We start from the raw sequence: 19,454 nt of genomic DNA, 5'->3' as shown, positions 1-19,454 counted from the left end.
CTAAGAGGAGGGCACGTACTGTGCTAATGTGGATTAGCAGACAGACGAGATATAGGTTCGGGATTCCTCACCAACCGTGATACAGTCCGCATACAGGAGTTATATAGTATTAACGAGAGGGTGGCAGCTATCGTGCTTAGGCTTAGTAACAGGTAGAAGTTGAAAGTGGTGCAGCCGTACGCGTCTACATCCAGCCATGATGGCGAGATCGTTGGTAACTTCAATGAAAACGTAGAAAATACTATTAACGGAATAAAATCACCGTACACTGTGCTGATGGGCGACTTCAATGCGAAGGAACACAAGCAGCAAACCGAAGACAAGGCGGTAAGCGGCTGTAGCGCATGCTCTAGGAATAGCAGGGGGGAGTTATTTGTAGAGTTCGCAGACAGAACTAATTTATGGATCACGAGTACCTTCTTCCGCAAACGAGAGAACAGGAAGTGAACATTAAAAAGCCCCAATGATGAGACTAAATGTGAAATAGACTTCATACTATGCGCCCACCCTGGCATCGTTTAGGATGTCGAGGTCCTCGCAAAGGTGCGTTGTAGCGACCACAAAATGGTAAGGTCTCAAATCATCTTAGACTTGAAGAGGCAATGGAAGAAACTAGTGAAGAGGAAGTCCATTAACGAGCTAACCGTGAGTGGGAAAGTTGAGGAATTCATGACATCGCTGCAGAACAGGTATCCAGCTTTAACTGAGGAAGGCGATCTTAATTTAAACAACGAACTAAAAGCTCGCAGCGATCATTACGGAGTGCGCAGTAGATGGAGGTGGTAGAATAGTTAAACAGGACCCGGGCAAGCTATCTCAGGAGACGAAAGATCTGATTAAGAAGCGGCAAAGCATGAAAGCATATAACGGTACTGAGAGATTATAACTGGCAGAGCTACCAGTTCTACACAACACTCTAGAGTTCTACACAAATCTATACGGTAGCCAGCGTAATCAGAACGTTATTGAGAAGCAGTAGAGCACAGCAATGGGACATCCCGCCAGTAACGAAAGAGGAAGTAAAGAAAATCTCAAGCCTAAGGAGCAGTGCCAAAGGGGAAAGGATCTGGTGAGTACCAGGTTACCGCAGATCTGTTGAAGGATGGAGAGGAGATTGCGCTAGGAAAAATAGCCAGCCTGTATACGCAATGCCTTATAACCTCGACCGTACCAGACGCTTGGAAGAGCGCAAACATTATCTTCATTCTTAAGAAAGGAGACATCGAATACTTCAAAAATTACAGACCGATCAGCTTAACGTCCGTCACCTGTAAGGTATTTATTTACTTAGGTAATCGCTGATCGAGTCAGGACAACCTTAGACTTCATTCAACCAAATGTTCAGGCAGGAGCTCGTAAAGGAAACTTCACAATAGATCATATCCACACCATCAATCAGGTGATAGAGAAATACGCATCATATAACCAGCCCCTATATATAGCCTTCATTGATCACGAGAAAGCATTCGACTCGAAACTTCAGCAGTCATACAGGCATTGCGGACACAGGGTGTAGAAGATACTTGCGTTGCGTGAAAATGCGGGAAGACATATATATATATATATATATATATATATATATATATATATATATATATATATATATATATATATATATATCAACGGCCCAGCTACCATAGTCCTCCCTTAAATCAGCAATAAAATTTCAATTAGTAAGGCTGTCAGGCAGAGAGACACAATCTCACTAATGATATATTCCCTGCCTGTTTGAAGGATGTATTTTGAGACCTTGATTGGGAAGAGTTTGGGACAATAGTTAACGAAGAATGCCTAAGGAACCTGTGATTCGTTGACAGCATTGCCTTGTTAAGTCACTCAGGAGATGACATGCAAAACATGATCAATGAGTTGAACAGGCAGAACAAAACGGTTTGTCTAAAAATTAACATTCAGAAATTGAAAGTGATATTCAACAGTCGCAAGGAAACAGCAGTTCACAATTCATAGCGAGGTGCTAGAAGTGGTAAGGGAATGCGTGTACATAGGGCAGGCACTGACCACTTATACGGATCACGAGAGGGAAATAGCTAGAAGAACAAGAAGGGGGTGGAGCACTAATGGCATGTTCTCTCGGATAATGAGTTGCAGGTTACCAATATCACTGAAGAGAAAAGTGTACAACTGTATTTTACCGGTACTCACCTAAGGGGCAGAAACGTGGAGGCCAAGAAAAAGGGTTCAGCTTAAGGTAAGGACAACGCAGCGAGCTATGGAAAAAAAAATATAGATGTAACTTTAGGAGACCGGAAACGGGCAGAGTGGGTGAGGCAGAGAAGGCGTGTTAATGACATCCTAGTCGAAATCAAGAGCAAGAAATGGGCTTCGGCAAGGCATGTAATGAGAAGGCAAGATAACCGTTGGTCCTAAAGGGCAACGGAGTGGATTCCAAGAGAAGGCAATCGCAACAGGGGACGGCAGAAGGTTAGGTGGGCGGACCAGATTAGGAAGTTGGCGGGGATACGGTTGCCGAAGCTGGCAAAGGCCAGGGTTAATTGAAGTGATATTGGAGAGGCCTTTGGCCTGCCGTGGGCGTCGTCACTCTGATGCTGGAATATTACCTGGTTGAAAACTATAGGTCCAAGGCGCTATTGCAGCATTACAACTTCTTTGCATTTTACACGGACCGGGATTGAAAACTGTACAATTGAGCCAGTTGATTTCCAAGAATATGTTGAAGCCAGCATGAATGACTGAACGAGGACGTTTCTTTATGCACAGCCCGCGATTAATTGTCGAAGCCGGCCGGAACATGTGAGAACCGAGCTGAGCACTGAGCTGAGCTACTTTCACGGATAATGCGCGTGTTGCACCGATAAGTTGTTTAATATGCAAGATTTAAAAATAAAAGAGAGTGTCATCGACATAGTGCGAGTGTGCGTGTTAGAGACTTCAGTTTCACAAAAGATGTAAATTTCCGCTACAGCACAATTTTAAACCGGCAGCATATCTTACAGCGCCTCATAGTGCGAGTGATGGATATCTGATGATGGGTGATGGAACGCATTCCACACACTCATACACACCCCCGCTGGTTAAACGCGATGCCTCGTTTTTGCATATCACGTCTTCCTTCACGAAATGCACGGCAGATACCTAAGTTGCGCACCCCAGCGGTGGCGTAGTGGTTTGAGCATCCGCCTCGCATGCGGGAGGTGCGGGGTTCGATCCCCAGTGCCTCAGGGTATTCACCGGTGATACAATGGTACAAGCTTTCCTCTGGTTTCGTGCTTGTATTATATATAATACCTAAACAATCTGCGATTCGCTGATGACACTGCCTTGCTGAGGCACTCACGAGATAAATTGCAAAGCATCATAAATGATTTAGTAAGCCAGAGCAAAACGGTGGGTCTAAAAATTACAATGCCGAAAACCAAAGGAATGTTCAACAGCCTAGCAAGGGAATAGCAGTTCACAATTCGAAGCGAGGTGCTGGAAGGAGTGAATGAATTCTTCTACTTAGGACATGTAGTGACGGCTGATCCGGATCATCAGAGGTAAATAACTAGAGGATAAGAATGGGGTGGAGCGCATATGGCAGGTTCTCTCATATCATGAATAGCAGTTTACCAATATCCCTCAAGAGAAAGGTGTACAGCTGTATCCTACCGGTACTCACCTACGGGGCAGAAATGTGAAGGCTAACGAAACAGAAGTTCAGCTTAAGTTGGGGACAACCATGGAAAGAAAAATGATAGGTGTAACGTTAAGAGATCGGAAGTGGGCAGAGTGGGTGAGGGAACAAATGCGGGTTAATTACATCTTAGTCGAAATCAAAAGGAAGAAATCGGCTTGGGCAGGGCATGCGATGCGAAGGCAAGACAACCGCTGGTCTTTAAGGGTAACGGAGTGGATTCGAAGAGAAGGCAAGCGTAGCAGGGGGCGGCAGAAGGTTAGGTATAGGTGGGCGGATGAGATTAAGAAGTTCGCAGGCATATGGTGGGCGCAGGTGGCAAAGGACCGGGTTGGTTGCAGAGACATGGGAGAGGCCTTTGCACTGCAGTGGGTGCAGTCGACCTGATAATGATGATGCTGATGATTATATGGGGGAAAGCTTGGGAAATGGGTCTTGAGTACAGCGCCGTGAATAGAGCAAGAAATTCTCGTGCCATCGCGCTCTTTGGCTAAAGCTGCCCTCGCGCCAGAAAAGTTCATCTTCATCATCAATTCTCTTACGCAGCGTTCGCCTGCTTCCTGCCGAACCACCAGAGGCGTAGGTCTCGCCATGTTGCTCGCGGTGATATACTGTCTGTCAAGAGTGCCGCATCTGCAACAGTATTTGCGCTCTCTTTGGACTGCAAACGTTTGGAGGTGAGCCAGTGGATTGCCAGGATTATGCTGGGGCCACCATAAACGACTGAATTTGGACGCTTCTTTGTGCACCGCCCGCGAGAGGGTTCTCGCACAGCTTCCACCCGCAACTTTCGATCACGTTCCACATAACAATCGCGGTAAAACAAGATGTACTATATCCACAGCTAGGGGTGAGTGTGGCGCTGGTGAATACTCTCAACGTTAGTAGGATGGCTTTTTGGGCTTGTTGGTTCATAGGTTGCAAAACACCGTAGCGCCGCAGAAGACGAATTCAAAAGAACAGAGCCGAACACCACTAGCGCTTTTTTCTCAAGGTTCGGTTGTACGAAACACAAATACCTCCGAAAGTAGAAGACTAGACAGCCGCCGCCTTAGCGCAGTTGGTAGAGCACCGAACGTGGAATTCGGAGGTCGTCGGTTCGGATCCCACCTGTGGCGTGTGGTTGTTTTCTTCTACCTTGCAATCAATTCTCTTTCAACAGCAAAATAATTAAACTGTAAATTTCCCATTTATTACCACCAACAATGGAAAAATATAGGAACATTCCCCTGTGCTCCTTCAGTACTTTAATACGAATTCTGCCTGTGTACAAATTGTTGCATCTTAGCAAGCATTGCGCAGTAGAGATAGTGGGTGTAAAGCTTCATTCAGCGGCAACGACTAGAGACAACCTGAGACCTTTCTACACAGTTTATTCTTTTGCAGTGGGAATACTTTTCTGCCCAATTCGGTCTTCAGAAACATTGCTGCCGGGATGGTGTCGTCAATAATCTCCTTGTAGCATGAAATTTATGCATGGCACAGTACTGCGATATATTAGCATTTAGAACAACACACCAGAGCTTTCGTTGGAAAAAGCTTCGTATTTTATCTGTACCCAGGTAGAGTACATCAAGGAAGAAAGCAGAAAAACGCGGACCTACAACCACTAGAGACCAGCACGAATAGAGTGCGAGTTTGGTGTTAGCGCTTCTACAAAGCTAATGGTGTCCTGACAGAACTCGGCTCCATGCTGAGACTCCACCCTTGTTCAAATCCAGCAACTGCTTTTGGTTTTGTCTAATTTACGCGTCGTATAAAATAACGAAAGCAACTTAGTGTTAGAGCTCTTCCTTTTTAACCTCTTAACGTTACGCCACCTATTTGACATCCTCAAATGTTTCGATTTCGCAGGCAGAATTGATTTTCGGCAGTCGCTGAGTGACCTGCATGGAACATCTCAAGTGCAGGCGCAACTGCGTATCAGCGAATAACAGTGGATCAGACAGGCACACAGCAGCGTTCGGGAAAGCGGGCTAGCGGGGCGCAACTCAGCGGCAACCGAAAACGACAACGAGAAAGAGTGAGTAAGGCTGGGGGAGAAAAACGCGCTGCGCTGTAATTGGGTTTCGGGGTCTACCGGAGGAGGTGTTTTTTGTGCGCCGGGAAGCTCCTCGGCGTGGGAAGATGGAGACACGCTCTTGCCCGGTCCCGAATCTCCGGACCTCCTCTCCGCGGCGTGCCGTTTCCATGGCGACCGAATGCCCGTGGGCCAGCGGGTCTTGTTCGGACATCGCTGACATTGCGCTGCTCCAACGTCTTTGGCGCTGCGCTCCTCTCGAACGCCGCTGCGCAAGGGAGGCGGCGAGCCCCCGCAAGAACCTGGCCGCAGCTCCCGGTTGGGTGACTGCGTGATTGAAGACTCCCTAGAGTACACTGTTCACGTTTTTAGCGACTACGCTGTATGCTGCTGAAATGATCAGAAACATGCAAGACAACGTTCGTAGCTTCGTGAACGTCCGGCTCGTTCGCACCGTTTGAGTCCAGGTTTACGTATTGTGTTCATTGCTGCAGTAAACTGGCTAAGTTGAGGCCTTTTCCTGTAACCGAATGAATTGATTAGTCAGACGTGTGGTGTAACCGGAATTGTACTCGGTGGTCGCCTGGATTGTAGACTGTCACAAATTTCAAGACGCTGAAGTTTTTAAGCGCAAGGTTATTTCACCCAGTTGTAATCCTACCGCTGTTTGTGCATTGTTGGTTTACGTGCTTGTTCTAAATAAATGGCCGTCATGACCATACCTCTTTTCTCAATAAGGGCCCGCTAGTACTTCTTTCTTCGCGAAGCAGCAGAGTATCAGTAGAACCAGGATTAAGACGCGATATTAATGCACCGTGTGCCCAATTCCCTCTGTGCCCCCCAATTCTTGGCCAATCCCCCTATGTGGGCATGTGCCATTGCATGACAACAACAACAACAACAACAACAACATTCTCTCGCAGAATTGATGCCTCAGGTTTCAACAGAAGCAGGAAATGGAAAATAAGAAACACGCATAACATGCACTATCTTGATTTCTCCCTTCAGACACGACACTACAACTGACCTAGTTCTAAGTATCTGATGATGTAGTTTCTCTCACGGAAAAGGAAATTCACGGCGCCTATCAAGACTCAAAGCCTGCTTATAAGTGTGAAGTTGAGTTCTCGGGCCAAGCTTTTACCCAAAAAAGCTTAATTATGCCTTCTTTCAACCACAAGTTGGTTGCATGACAAATAGATTTCGGAACGTTTCCGCGGCATAATTTTTTTTTCTATTCCAGTGTCACTGGAGACGCTCTGGTTTCCAAATGGCACCAGCATCTCGTAGCAAAGCTCTCGGTTTCCTCAAAGGTGAAACGCTTCGAGAAGGCGCCACCCGGTCTCTGGACAAACGCGTTGCGCGTGGGGACGGCGATTTCTTCAACCACCCAACAACTTAAATTCGCATTGTAAGATAAAAGAAATTACAGTCAGCTTCTCATTAATTTAGGAGGACACTTAGGCTTCGCCTTAAAGGAGTATACACCAATATTTTTGGCGGCATGTTTTCTTTCCTGCATTGATGCGAAAGGCACTGCTGTGTATGAATCACCATGTATTCACCTGCGACCGCAATGTAATTCATAATGAAAATTTTTCTACCGTGCTGTTTCCGTTTGAACAACCAAACGACGACTGTGGCGTCAAAGTGTAGTATATGTCACGGCAAGCTTAGAAAAACTGCGATATAATCGCTCCTTTATCGTTTTAATTCACTACAGGGCTCAAGCCAGCCTTCCTCAAGAGCCGGAATGACAACGAATGTAGACGCAGTGATTATATTGCAATTTTTTACGGCTCTCGTGACCTATAATCACGCTTTGACGTCAAAGTCATCGTTAAACTCTTGAAACGAAAACCGAAACAGCAGGAGAAAGAAATTCGATTATAAATTATTTAACAGTCGTATGGGAATGCCACATGGTTATCCATGTATAATAATACCTTACGCATCATTACAAAGCAGAAAACACGCAGCCAAAGTTAGGTGTCTGTACTCCTTTTTATGGGCATGACGTGACAACGTTATTGGCTATTTGTGGCTTTATTCTAAATTAGTACTTATTTTTAATTACACACCTCATTAGTATACATCATTAGACACCACAAGACACATAAAGTATCCCTTTAACAAAATCAAACGAACGTGCCTTAGTGCTTAGGGTTAGTGTGTCTGGCTCGCAGCCGAGATGTCATGGTTTCGATTCCCAACCAGTGATCCTAATTTCCTCTTCAGCGTAATTAACTTAATTTACATCCTTACATGTCATAATGATGGTTGAGTCATGCTATGACTTTGTAATCAAAATTCAACAGAAGTTTTCACTTTCATTCCATAGCTCAACTTGTGACGTCACGACTTTTTAGACCTATCGGTATTTCCTCGGCATACAAACGCCAATAAGTGCAGCGCTTTCTCCGCTGAACGCAACTTGACGCTGTCGCGTAAAACTGTGATGCAGGTTGGTCACGGGCTTCTACGTTGGAAGACAGGCGTTCCTCTCCGGAATGAAAAGCAGCTGCAAGAGGACTCTACCCTAATCACGTCGCCCTCGCTGTGAGAATTTACTGCTCGTAGGAAGGAACAGCGCTCCTTATAACCCGGTGCACACGGCACAGGCTTAGAAGGCGTCGGCGGCGAGTCCCCCCTCTCTGCGCCCAGGCGCCAACCCTGGACACAGAAGACAAACACGTCGTCTTTTTCCTGCGACAGGAGCGGTCGTAGACGGGATGGCCGGAAAGCGTGATAGGGACGCAAACAGGGAAACAGCGAGAGCATACAGACCGGCTCACCCGGCCGGACATCTCCCGGCACGCTGGAGGACCCTGTTTGCGCAGCGCGCCACTTTTATGCGCCTGTGGGCTCGGAGGCGGGCGCCACGTGCCTTAGCCGACCGGCACTTCCCGATTCTGTCGCCGATTAGGCCGAGCCTCCCTCTGGACAGCAGCTACTTTGCGTCCCGCGGCTACGGTGCTCTGCGTCAATAGAGACACGTGTCGCACGGCGAAATCTCTGTGCAGGTTGCTCCTACTGCACGCCGACACAATAGAGGACTAGAGAGAGAAATTCTTGTCTTTTGTGCCGGTCGCAGACAACTGCGTCTCTTTTCCTTTTATCACCGGAGTTGTGATTATTATTACTGGGAAGGGGGAAGATATATAGGTATATAAAGTAGAGGAACTGCTCGGCAGTGTACCTTGTACGGCGATCCTCTAACGCGGGAAGTTGGATGGGCATAAAATTTCAGTTACCGAACTTAACAGTTATTTAAAAGCAAACACGATAAAGTGGAAAGTCAGTTTACACTGCCTTGCTCAGCATAGATAGCTCTGTCCCTTCGTGATAATCCGAGGCTAATTTGAATACATGTGACGCGGGCTTTTGTTTAGACATGGTCATTTTGGTGAAGTAAGTGATACCTTCGCTTTAAATGTTGCATGGCGGCTGACTGCTTTGTTTAATGTAAAAACATACGGCCGTAGAAACGAACTAGATTGTTTAAATTGATTGCGTAAAATGGTAATTGCATTGTCAAAGATAGCGAGTGAATTCAGCTTTTTGAACATACCCATTTCTCCTTTTTAACAATCATTAAGAACAACAGACTTTCATGTAGCGCTGGCATCATCATGAATAAGCGCAAGAGTCATGTAAAAATCAATAAGGCCTCGCATCTTGTTTTTAAACACCAAGCAATGCTTTTCAGCGAACAAAACAAATAAGTGAGCTTAAAGTTTCCTGTACCTCATCATTGATTATGGTGTAGTTGTCCTTATCTTAGCAAATGTGTTTATTTGAAGGTTGCAATATAATTAAATTTACTTAAGGGTGGCAAAGTTTCTGACAATTTTGATTTTAAGTTTTTTCACGTGGAATAAGTGTGTCGTCACTTTGTAAAAACGCCGTATGAAAGGGAATGCGGAACTGTGACTATTTTGTGCGAACTTCAACATCCATGCTAATGCTAGGAAATAATTTTAAAGGAGGGAATTAAGATTCAGGTTATTTCAATCGATCCCCAAAAATTACGATTATCGCCAAGTAAAACAGTGGGTGGGAAGCGGAAGATTAAATCCTGCGAAACAGAGTAGATTCCGGGAGCAAAGCCCCAGGAGAGGCTACTTAGTAACAGAGGCTATTAGAATGCACGTTCCTGTTTGAACCTTGAGACTAAGGCAAAAAGAAAAACGTGTTTGCAATAACAAGACATTGAAAACTATGTGCCTAGTGGTTTTAGGAATATAAAGCCTTGTCCCTCCGTGCATGTTCCAGCCTCTCGGGCGGGCGGAAAGTACAGGACGAGTTCATGGGAAACAGCTAGTCATTTGAAACTTCTCCACAGTGGCTATATTACGGGAATATTGGTACATGAGCTCGTTATCCATTAAGAGCTCATCCACGGCAGCGTATTTTTTGGCAAGCAACGGCGGACGTTGGCCAGAATAGCTGATGTGGCGTGGAAAGGTGATGCGCATAATAGAAAAAAGCACTGTTTCGGGGAAAGGCCAGGATGGAAACTTCTACGCCGTTATTTCAGCGAAATAAGTTTCTTCAGTACAGGCAAAATTTTCAACCTTCTCATCACAATTATCAACATGTTCTTGGTGCAAATAGCGCTTACACTGAACAGAGCAGAAGTAAGGACACAATGCGATGCTGGAAACCACGTGACTTAAATACATATCGATCCTGCAAGAGGTGGAAGATACACAAACACACAAATAAAATGGTAATGGCCGAGCTCATGAGCGATCCACTATATCACGTAGATAGTCAATTTCGACGTCATTAAGCGCGATAGATCGAACACTCACACATGCATCGCTCTTGTCTTCAATGCAAGTTTGGACAACGTATATTTCGTGAAGAACGAGAGCTTTTGCTTGAGAAAAATTAATTACGTATTACCACGTATTGGGAATAACTACAGACTACAAATTGTAAAATATTTTATTGCTAACGCTGTAAATCAAAACGCAGTTTTAACCGAAATTATAAATTCTCCTTCCATTAAAGTATCGAAAAGGGTGGTGTGTGAAAGTTTTTGTAGATGTATTTTGGTCTATTACCTGATGCTTTGTTTCTGTTCTGAATGCTCTGGTGTGTACTATTTTTTTTTCTACACTGTCTGTTTGTCACTTCAATGGACTCTGATTGATACTTTGATTCTTACCTTTTAGTTCTGTTTCTAAATATTGGAAGTGTTTTAATGCGATTTTTTTTTCTTATAAGGACTTGTTTTCGTTTTGATAAATTTTATCAAAACGAGTGTTGTGCAACGTATCCCAGAAATTCATTTGATTCGTTCTATTCTTTGAAGTGTTTTTGTTACGACACTTATTTCACTTGCTTCCAATCATTTGGTGTTCTAAGCTTCGCTGTCAACATTGTTGAGGGGTCAGGGGATCATGTCAGGCACTGGTTAGTTCCTTTCGTCCCCGGCCCTTAGCTTTTTTCTGTAATGTGAAAACTGAAATGGTTTAAAACCTCAACTCAGTGCTGATATTTTCGGTATTTTCTCTGGGGCCTTGAGCAGAGTGCGTAGAAAAGGGAGTCGTGGTATAGAGCTGGGGAGCACATGTATGCTCGTTGCACTGCCTGGTTATTACTGATTATACTGATGGCACCCTCTGGAGGTTATTCGTGCTCTTGGAGCCGGTCGTTCAAACATCGGAATATTTTGTCGACGTAGGAATAGTCGCATGAGAACGGTATTTCGTAAGCAGCATCTTTTGTGAATTTCGCATAATGTTTTTTTTTGAGTTTCCATACGCATGGGAATGCATTCGGTATGCATATGCAATGTGCCATATATCGCTCCCGTTCTAAATGATATATTGCTTACGCGATTTGATAGGAGCGTGGTGACCTCTTTTCAAGTTAAAAACGTCGCAAAGGTGTCCTGCATTGTGTACGACTGCCTAATAATATATACAAAGTGGACAAGAAGGAAGGAAATCAGTCTTAGATCGTTCTTGACATCAGGCAAATTGTCTTTAGACCTTATGTGTCCGGTAAATAATGCAGTCATCAGCGAAAAGGCGGGTGTTGTTTGAACTGCGGAAGGGACGATCATTAGTGAAAATTAAGAAAAGAAGCGCATCCAGCACGGACCGCTGAGGCACTGCCCAAATCACGTAGGGAGTTTTTGAAAGGATAATTATGGATGGTAGTGAAACGATAACGAACCGGTTAGTAAGCTATTGAATCTAAATATTATTAGTTGGTCAATGAGGGCTATTTACTATAATTCAGAAGTACTTGTATTTGGGCGTGTTGGTTCACTATAAGCCTTGAAAGTTTCTGAATGCTTCAGAAAAGGCTCGACAGGTAACGCTAGTTTGGAGTAAAGTGTCAAAGTCTCAAAGAAGGTCCACAGGTAAACAACGAAAAAAAAATGCAGACCCCCAACGAGGTTACGTAGGGTGATGTGCAGCACAGATGTGTGAACTCATTTCAGAACCCTGCTCTTCGGATGGGATTCATCGACCATTCTAGGGCGACTGGTCAGAGATCCCCGCAGCCACAACCTTTGAATCAGCCTCGGCCAGGTGATCAGAGTGGTGTTAGTCCGCATATTTGTTCGGCCTTCGAGAAGCGTTCGGCTCTATTAAGGGCCATATTACTGCCGTTGCTGAACTGCCCAGTGTTTCTTTGCTCTCTCGTAAGGCCCGCGTTGCATTCCACATTTTTATGACGCTTGTTGGATCTCGAACCACCCGACTGTGCACAGTGGTTGCGGCACTACTGCCGATCAGCATAAAAATGTGCTCCATCTATACGAATACCGAGTTGTCTGAGGCGCCAGCCATTGTAACTGTTATTAGCTTCACGTTTACGTAGGTTCAAATCCAGCTTTGGAACGCAGACAAATTTTCTCCGGATATATTAACTAACGCCGTACCCTAGTATATCAACGCAGAAGTGTTTAAACAATGCACGAGAAAACTTGCCCTCTCTTAGCTCTGCGACTGAGCTGAGCTCGCAACGATAATTTGTTGATGCGACTGATGCACCACCGTGCTGGCGATGACACAGCTCTGTTTGTGCTGATTCTTCACAGCTGACAGGAGGGGTAAAGAAGAGTACCTAATGGATTCAATTGTTCAAAAAGTTTCCTCTGTGACAAAGCACCAGGACGGCAACGAAGCCCGAGTGAGTGCTGAATGTCGCGACAATTAACATGAATTTCGAAATAAATGCTACATATTATACATTGATTTAATCTTTATGACAACGTAAAAACTTGCTGGAACCCAGCAGCGCTGTGAAAATATGCGCGGCTATGTTTTCCAGAGCCCAAAAGAAAGTAAATCGAGACTATCATGAAGGCGCGGCCCCGGTGCTGCCGCAGCCTCGCAGTCCCTAAGGAATACGGCCGCGCCGGAGCAAGGCTCTGCATTCTGGCCTATAGCGCTCAACAGAGATCACTACACTGAACCCGTTGCTGGACGTCAGGGACCAGCAGTGATCCTAAGGATGTATATAATAATAAAATGCATAATTGTGATGTGTTTGCCAGATTTACACACCGGGAACATAAAATATTATCAACTTTGACTTAAAAGAATTTATCAGGAGTCTCTTTAAAGCAAAACAGTTAGCAGTTTTATTAATGTTCTGGAGTTCTAACATTTCAAGTACCAAATATTGAAGTACATTCATTAACATTCAAATATAAAGTAAACAGCTGAAAAAAGACAACCAAATGCTTCAGGAAACATTTTCGAGCCTGAGAAACACCTGGCTGAAACTCAAAAAGCACTTCTTAAATCTGAACAATATATGCGTAACAGAAACCTAGAAAGAAAAGCAGTAACGGAAGAGTTATACAAAAATCTTGCACAGGTGCTCGACAAAATTGGCGAAGCAGTCAGCCAACCCATCACACCGGAATGACACTGATGTGTGCCAAAGTGTACCGACCAAAGATGAAAACTAGAAAAAAACATCGAACAAGAACATCTTCGATGGTAGTCTGTCTGGTTGCGTTTGAAATAAAAGGGGAGAAGTGCTTACACCGACCAGTAATTTATTTTCAGCTCAACTTGTCGTCCCGTTGAGTCATGGTACACCCGGATCGCAAAGACGAAGGTCTTTGCGATCGAGAAAGCTCCTGAGCTCTCCGAAAAGAAAAAAAATAACAAATGGTACCTTACTCTTGGCTCCAAATGAGCCCATCTTAATAAATGGCACCTATGCACAGCCACGAAAAAAATATTAGACATATTAGACGTGCCGCGCACTGCGTCATCTCGAGTCATTCCGATCATCCGAGAAACTGGTCTAGAACCGATCAGCAGTGATGCGCCGCATACTGAGCAATATGCAGTCGTTCCGAGGAACGACAGTGCCGCGTAGGAAGGTCCTGTAATACCTATCTCCTTTCATATCTGCAGTGGCCTGAAATTTTATTTTTCCTCAAGACATTACTAAACATAGTGAACTAAACACCATAGTGAAATGTCTGAAACTGCTGTATTTAAACGCAGCATTAATCGAGTCATTACAGGATCACATATCACATATCCGTATTGTTTAAATCTTGTAATTTCAATTCTCATGTCTTTATCTCGAATACATAGTACAACCGAAATTGACTATTTTGTGTAAAACGATATCACAATTTCTGTTTAAATAGCCCAGAAAGGAGAGGAGGGGGCGTGTTAATAGTAACGTTCTTATCGATTGTGAAGTTTTAATTGAGTATAGTCTTATCAGTGACTACTGCGAAGTACTTAGCGCAAAAAGGAACAAAAATCTGGTTCCCGCATTGCACCGCCCTTCAAATGATATTATCCACATGTTCTCCAAGTTCTTTCAACGTTTCCTTTCTCACTCAAATGCCTTCGGATATACATGAACTGTTGGAGGTAATTTTAATATAGATCTTAAACAAAACACATTCCCAAGGAGCAAAATTTCATTAAATACAGCAATGCACTACTTTTTATAATGCAATTTCCGGGCCAGCATGAGTCACTCCATTATTGTCATCGTTGCTTGATTGTCCATCACGAACTCATCTTATAAAAATGTAAAATCAAGGGCTCTAAGCTAAGACCTTTTTGTTCTTACGGCGCTAAGATCTCACTTGCAGACAGACGAGACTAAACATGTGTCTTATAGCATGACCTCAAGCACTAGACAACTTTAAAGACAGGATTATACAGACTAAACAGATATTTGACACCTTTTTCATAGCGTCTACCTTGTCACTCTTTCCGGTACTAGAGTATCGGGAGCTCGCGCAGCCAATGCGCGTGCGCAAATCACCTTGACGGCGCCAGATGGCGCCAGGTACTTGCAGCTGCGCGCGCGCCTACAGCATCGGGACCAATCAGCGCGTGCTCACCGCCGGTGAACGGACTCCCGGTACTCCGGCAACGGTAACAGTAGCATGGTACGCGGTATACTAAATATGTCTATTACTGACATCTCAGATGCGAACAAAGATATGAAAACTTTACAACCAGATTATATGCTAATTGCTTTCCTATGAAACGCGACAGCCAAAAAATGCTCGGAAGCCATGGAATACACGGGAGTTGATGAGGAAAATAAATCTAGAAGAACAAAAATTATCAGAAGTTCATACAAGCACGCGATCCGGAAAAGTGGCTGGAATACAAAGAGTTTCGTAATAAACTAAACGACGAGAAAGAAAGATCAAAGAAGAAAAATTAGCACCGTATTTTTTATGTAGACTGTCTAAGAAAAACCGATGAAGTGTGGAGGAAATTAAGCGAATTACTAAGCACAACTAACGCTCCGCATTGATCGCCTTACCATAAATGTCAAATTCCCGCATGGACCTTTAATTGCAGACTGTTTTAACAATTTTATTTCGCCGAAATAGATGAAAACAGCAGTAGCAGATCCATTACACATATCCCAATAAACACGAAAAGCATATTTCTCTAGCCCACTTGCGTTAGTGAGGAGGAGGAGGAGGAAAAACATTTATTCAGAGCACAAAAACTGGGTGGGTTCAGTACGAGAACCCATTGGTCGTCATCATAATCGGGCCCCTCTCAACCAGCAATTTCTGGTCGAGTGGGCTGTGGCTATGAAGGGTTGCCTCCCAGCGCTCATGAGTCGGATCGGGATTGCTGTCCAAGTCTGGGTTTTCTTGACATTCCCAAACCGCTTGAAAGAGTGTGCCAACTGCTCCACAGAAGGGGCAGGACGAATTGTAGGTTTCTGGGTACCATTTACTCATTAGGTAAGGATTGGGCAGAGTATTAGTTTGTAGTCGCCTGATTATGTGCTCTTCATATTTACTAAGGGTTTTGTGAGGAACAGGATATTTCCTTCTTGTGATCTTACAGTACTCCGTAATTTCTGCGTAGCTTAGTAAGGGTGAGGGGTTCTCAACTATGTCAGAGAGAGGCTGTGTGCCAGATGCTCGGAGGAGGAGAGCTCGAGCAGCTGTGTTGGCCGCCTCATTGCCCGTCGTTGAGAGGTGCCCTGGCGTCCAGCGTAGCTGTGTTAGTGAAGCAGTTAATGCTTCACTGCGATGTGACAACAGTCGTAGCATGGACACAAATGCTTCATAAATAAGGCCTACTAAATACATAATTTATTTAATTGCACTTGTGCTAGAATATATATTTTATACCGGAGTCTGGGCAGGTGTGTTCCCAAAGAACATGCACATAGCGCGATCTATCATAATACATTAGGGAGGTGACAGAAATAATTTTTTCTAAAAGGCAGGAATACTATTAACATTTGAATTTATAATTTTTCTCAAAAACACGGACTAATGTCAGTTTACTTGCAGGAAAAAGCGTTCCACAGAAAAAGTTTCGCTTAACTAAAGAGACATTATTTTAAAAAGTTTAGAAAGGAAACTACTGACATTAGGAATATATATATATATATATATATATATATATATATATATATATATATATATATATATATATATATATAGATTTCAGTAACGCCTTTGATCACGGGAATCGAGATCAATTAATAAAAAAATGATTGCCGTGCTGCATACACTCAACTAATCTGGCCGTATTTATCCTCACATGAGCAGTTCGTAGATATTAATGAACGTAAATCACCTAACCGATTATACACAGCGTCGTGGCACAAGGCAATATTATAGGTTCCGTCCTTTTTATGTCTGATAAAAATTATCTTGTCGTAATTGAAAAAGCAGCGAAATTTCTTATCTCCGCTGACGATTGGAATATATTCTTTACTAGAAAATGATGATTATGGATTTTTATGGCGCAAGGGCGTCTATGGCATAACAGCGCTATGGCACAAGGTATTTTCCGACTTCTCAAGGTGGGGCCAAAGACCCATTTTCCAAGAATTTCACCCCTTACTAGCCGAGCACCAGGCCAGGGTAAAACTTGTACCCATTGTATCACCGGTGGGTACCCGGCGGCACTGGGGATCGAACCCCGCACCTCCCGCTTGCGAGGCGGATGCTCGGCCACTCCGCCACCGCTGCGGTCGTTTACGGGAAAAGACATGATGAATATTTTGCCACTTGCAAGCTCAGTTTGCTTAGGCTGCAGGAGTGGGCTCAGAGTAAAAACCTCTTATTAAGTGAATCCAAAACAAGAAGCGTTCTATTACGTATGCGAGGCAAACATGAAGAAGTGCCTGAGAGCATTTCCAATGGTCCGCATACGATTAATAGAAAGAGATGTGTGAAACCGAGTGGAGTTGCTTCTTTAGAACAAAATCACCGGAGTAATCATGTGGATAATCCTTCCTCTCAAGTGCGAAAGGTAGTAAGTATGCTCTATAGAAATCGCCATTTATTCCCCACCAAAGTAATCAGCTTTTATGTAATTCTTTGTTTCATTCAGTGCTGATTACTGTAGACTGGCGTGGGCAAACACTACTTAGCAAAACATAAAAAATTAATTTCGCTACAACAAAGGCATTTCGAGCACTAGAAAATGTTGCTTTCAATGAGCGTGCTAAAAGTCCTTTGAACATATACTAAGTTATGTTAGCAGTTGAAATGTACAAGTACATATTGCCACACTGCTGATACTCTGCCGGCGCCACCTGGTCGCCGAACCTGTCTCCCAGCGCGTGGCCGAACGTCTTCTTTTGTCTCGAATGAGCGCGGCGGTTCGGCAAGCCTCGCCCCAGTAAACGGCTGTGTTCCCGCTTCTTGCTACGCTTGTCGGTGACATTTGGTCGAGGTTCTGGGTACCACCCCATGTACGCTGACCCCGTCGAAATCCTTGACGTATCTCCCCACGTGCGGACGCCACACCTGTCCACAAAGCCAGCCGTCGCCTGCGAGGCCTACAATCCGAGTTTGACTCACTGATAAGGCCTGTGCGAGCTATGACTTCCACCACTGGCAGCCAGACAGGTCAGTATTCTGGCAGTTCCCCGTCGTTCGTCCTTCTCGCACCTCGCTCGCCACCATCCTTCTACGGCGACCGGTTCGAGGATGTTGAAGATTGGTTGGCCAGTTTTGACCGGGTTGCTCTATTCAACCAATGGGACGACGAGCGGACGCTGATGAATGTTTATTTCGCGCTGCAAGACTAGGCGAAAACGTGGTTCGAAAACCACGAGGCATCCCTTTCCAACTGGGCAGCTTTTCGCCGTGAGCTGCTCGCTACATTCAGCTCGAACGAGCGAAAGAAAAATACTGAAATTTCCCTTCGCACCAGGTCACAGCAGTCCAACAAGAGCGTGGCCATGTTTATTGAGGACTTGACCCGCCTCTTCAATCGAACCGACCCGGCCATGCCCGAAGCTGCAAAGGTGCGGCACCTAATGCGTGGGGTAAAGGAGCAGCTGTTTGCTGCCCTCATGCGGGACCCTCCGAGCACCGTCGCCGCATTCGCTAAGGAAGCTACGAGCATGGAACGTTCATTGCAGGAACGGAGTGCCCAATACGGTCGTTAGGCAAATGTAGCGGCCGCTCACTACTGCACGTCCTTACCAGGTCCCGGGGATGAGGCGCTGCGAGAGCTTGTGCGGAGCATTGTACGCGAAGAACTGCGACAGCTCCACTTGGATGCTCCGTCGGCAAGCACACGTTCTACAGGCGATGTCCTCCGTGACGAAATTCGGCGAGCGGTGAAGCCACCACCAGCACCACTATCGGAGCCGCATGTGATGTCCTACAGCGATGCCCTGCGTCGACCTGCCCCCGCGCCGCAAGCGTTTCGCCCTGTTGCCGAACCACGACCACCCCATCATACCTGCGTCTCGTCGAGCAGCAGCAGGACCTGTGCACTCCTTTCAGCAAAGCGCACGTATGGCGAACATCCAACAATCGCCCGCTCTACTACCACTGCGGGGAGCCCGGCCATATTCTGCGGAATTTCCCGCACCGGCGGACGGCTTTGAGAGGATTCCCACCGGACGCACCTCGACCGGGCTATATTGAAAGACCGCAGGACATAGAGGAGTACCTGGCCACTCAGGTGCTGCCCCCGACCTCGCAGCGGCGCCAATCGCGATCGCCGTCCCCGAGGCGCTTTGCTTCGCCCAGTCGGCCCTCAGCCTCTGGTCAGTTCAGAGGCGCGTCCCCTCGCCGGGAAAACTGAAGAAGGGCGTCCTCCGGGGGTAGGGCCGCCGCCACTGCACAGAGTCAACAGCCTCCACCCGACGATTTGACGGAATGGCCCGAGCGGCGACGACCCGATCCGACATGCTGCGAAAGATTAGTTGCTGCTGAAATTTTAGTAACCGCCAACAGTCATAAAGTGATCGCACTCATCGATACCGGCGATGATTTTTCTGTGATGAGCAGGCAGCTCGCCACAACCCTCC

This window comes from Amblyomma americanum, chromosome 1, assembly GCF_052857255.1.
Source record: "Amblyomma americanum isolate KBUSLIRL-KWMA chromosome 1, ASM5285725v1, whole genome shotgun sequence".
In the NCBI taxonomy this organism is placed as follows: domain Eukaryota; kingdom Metazoa; phylum Arthropoda; class Arachnida; order Ixodida; family Ixodidae; genus Amblyomma; species Amblyomma americanum.
Note: the sequence above shows the minus strand (reverse complement) of the source record.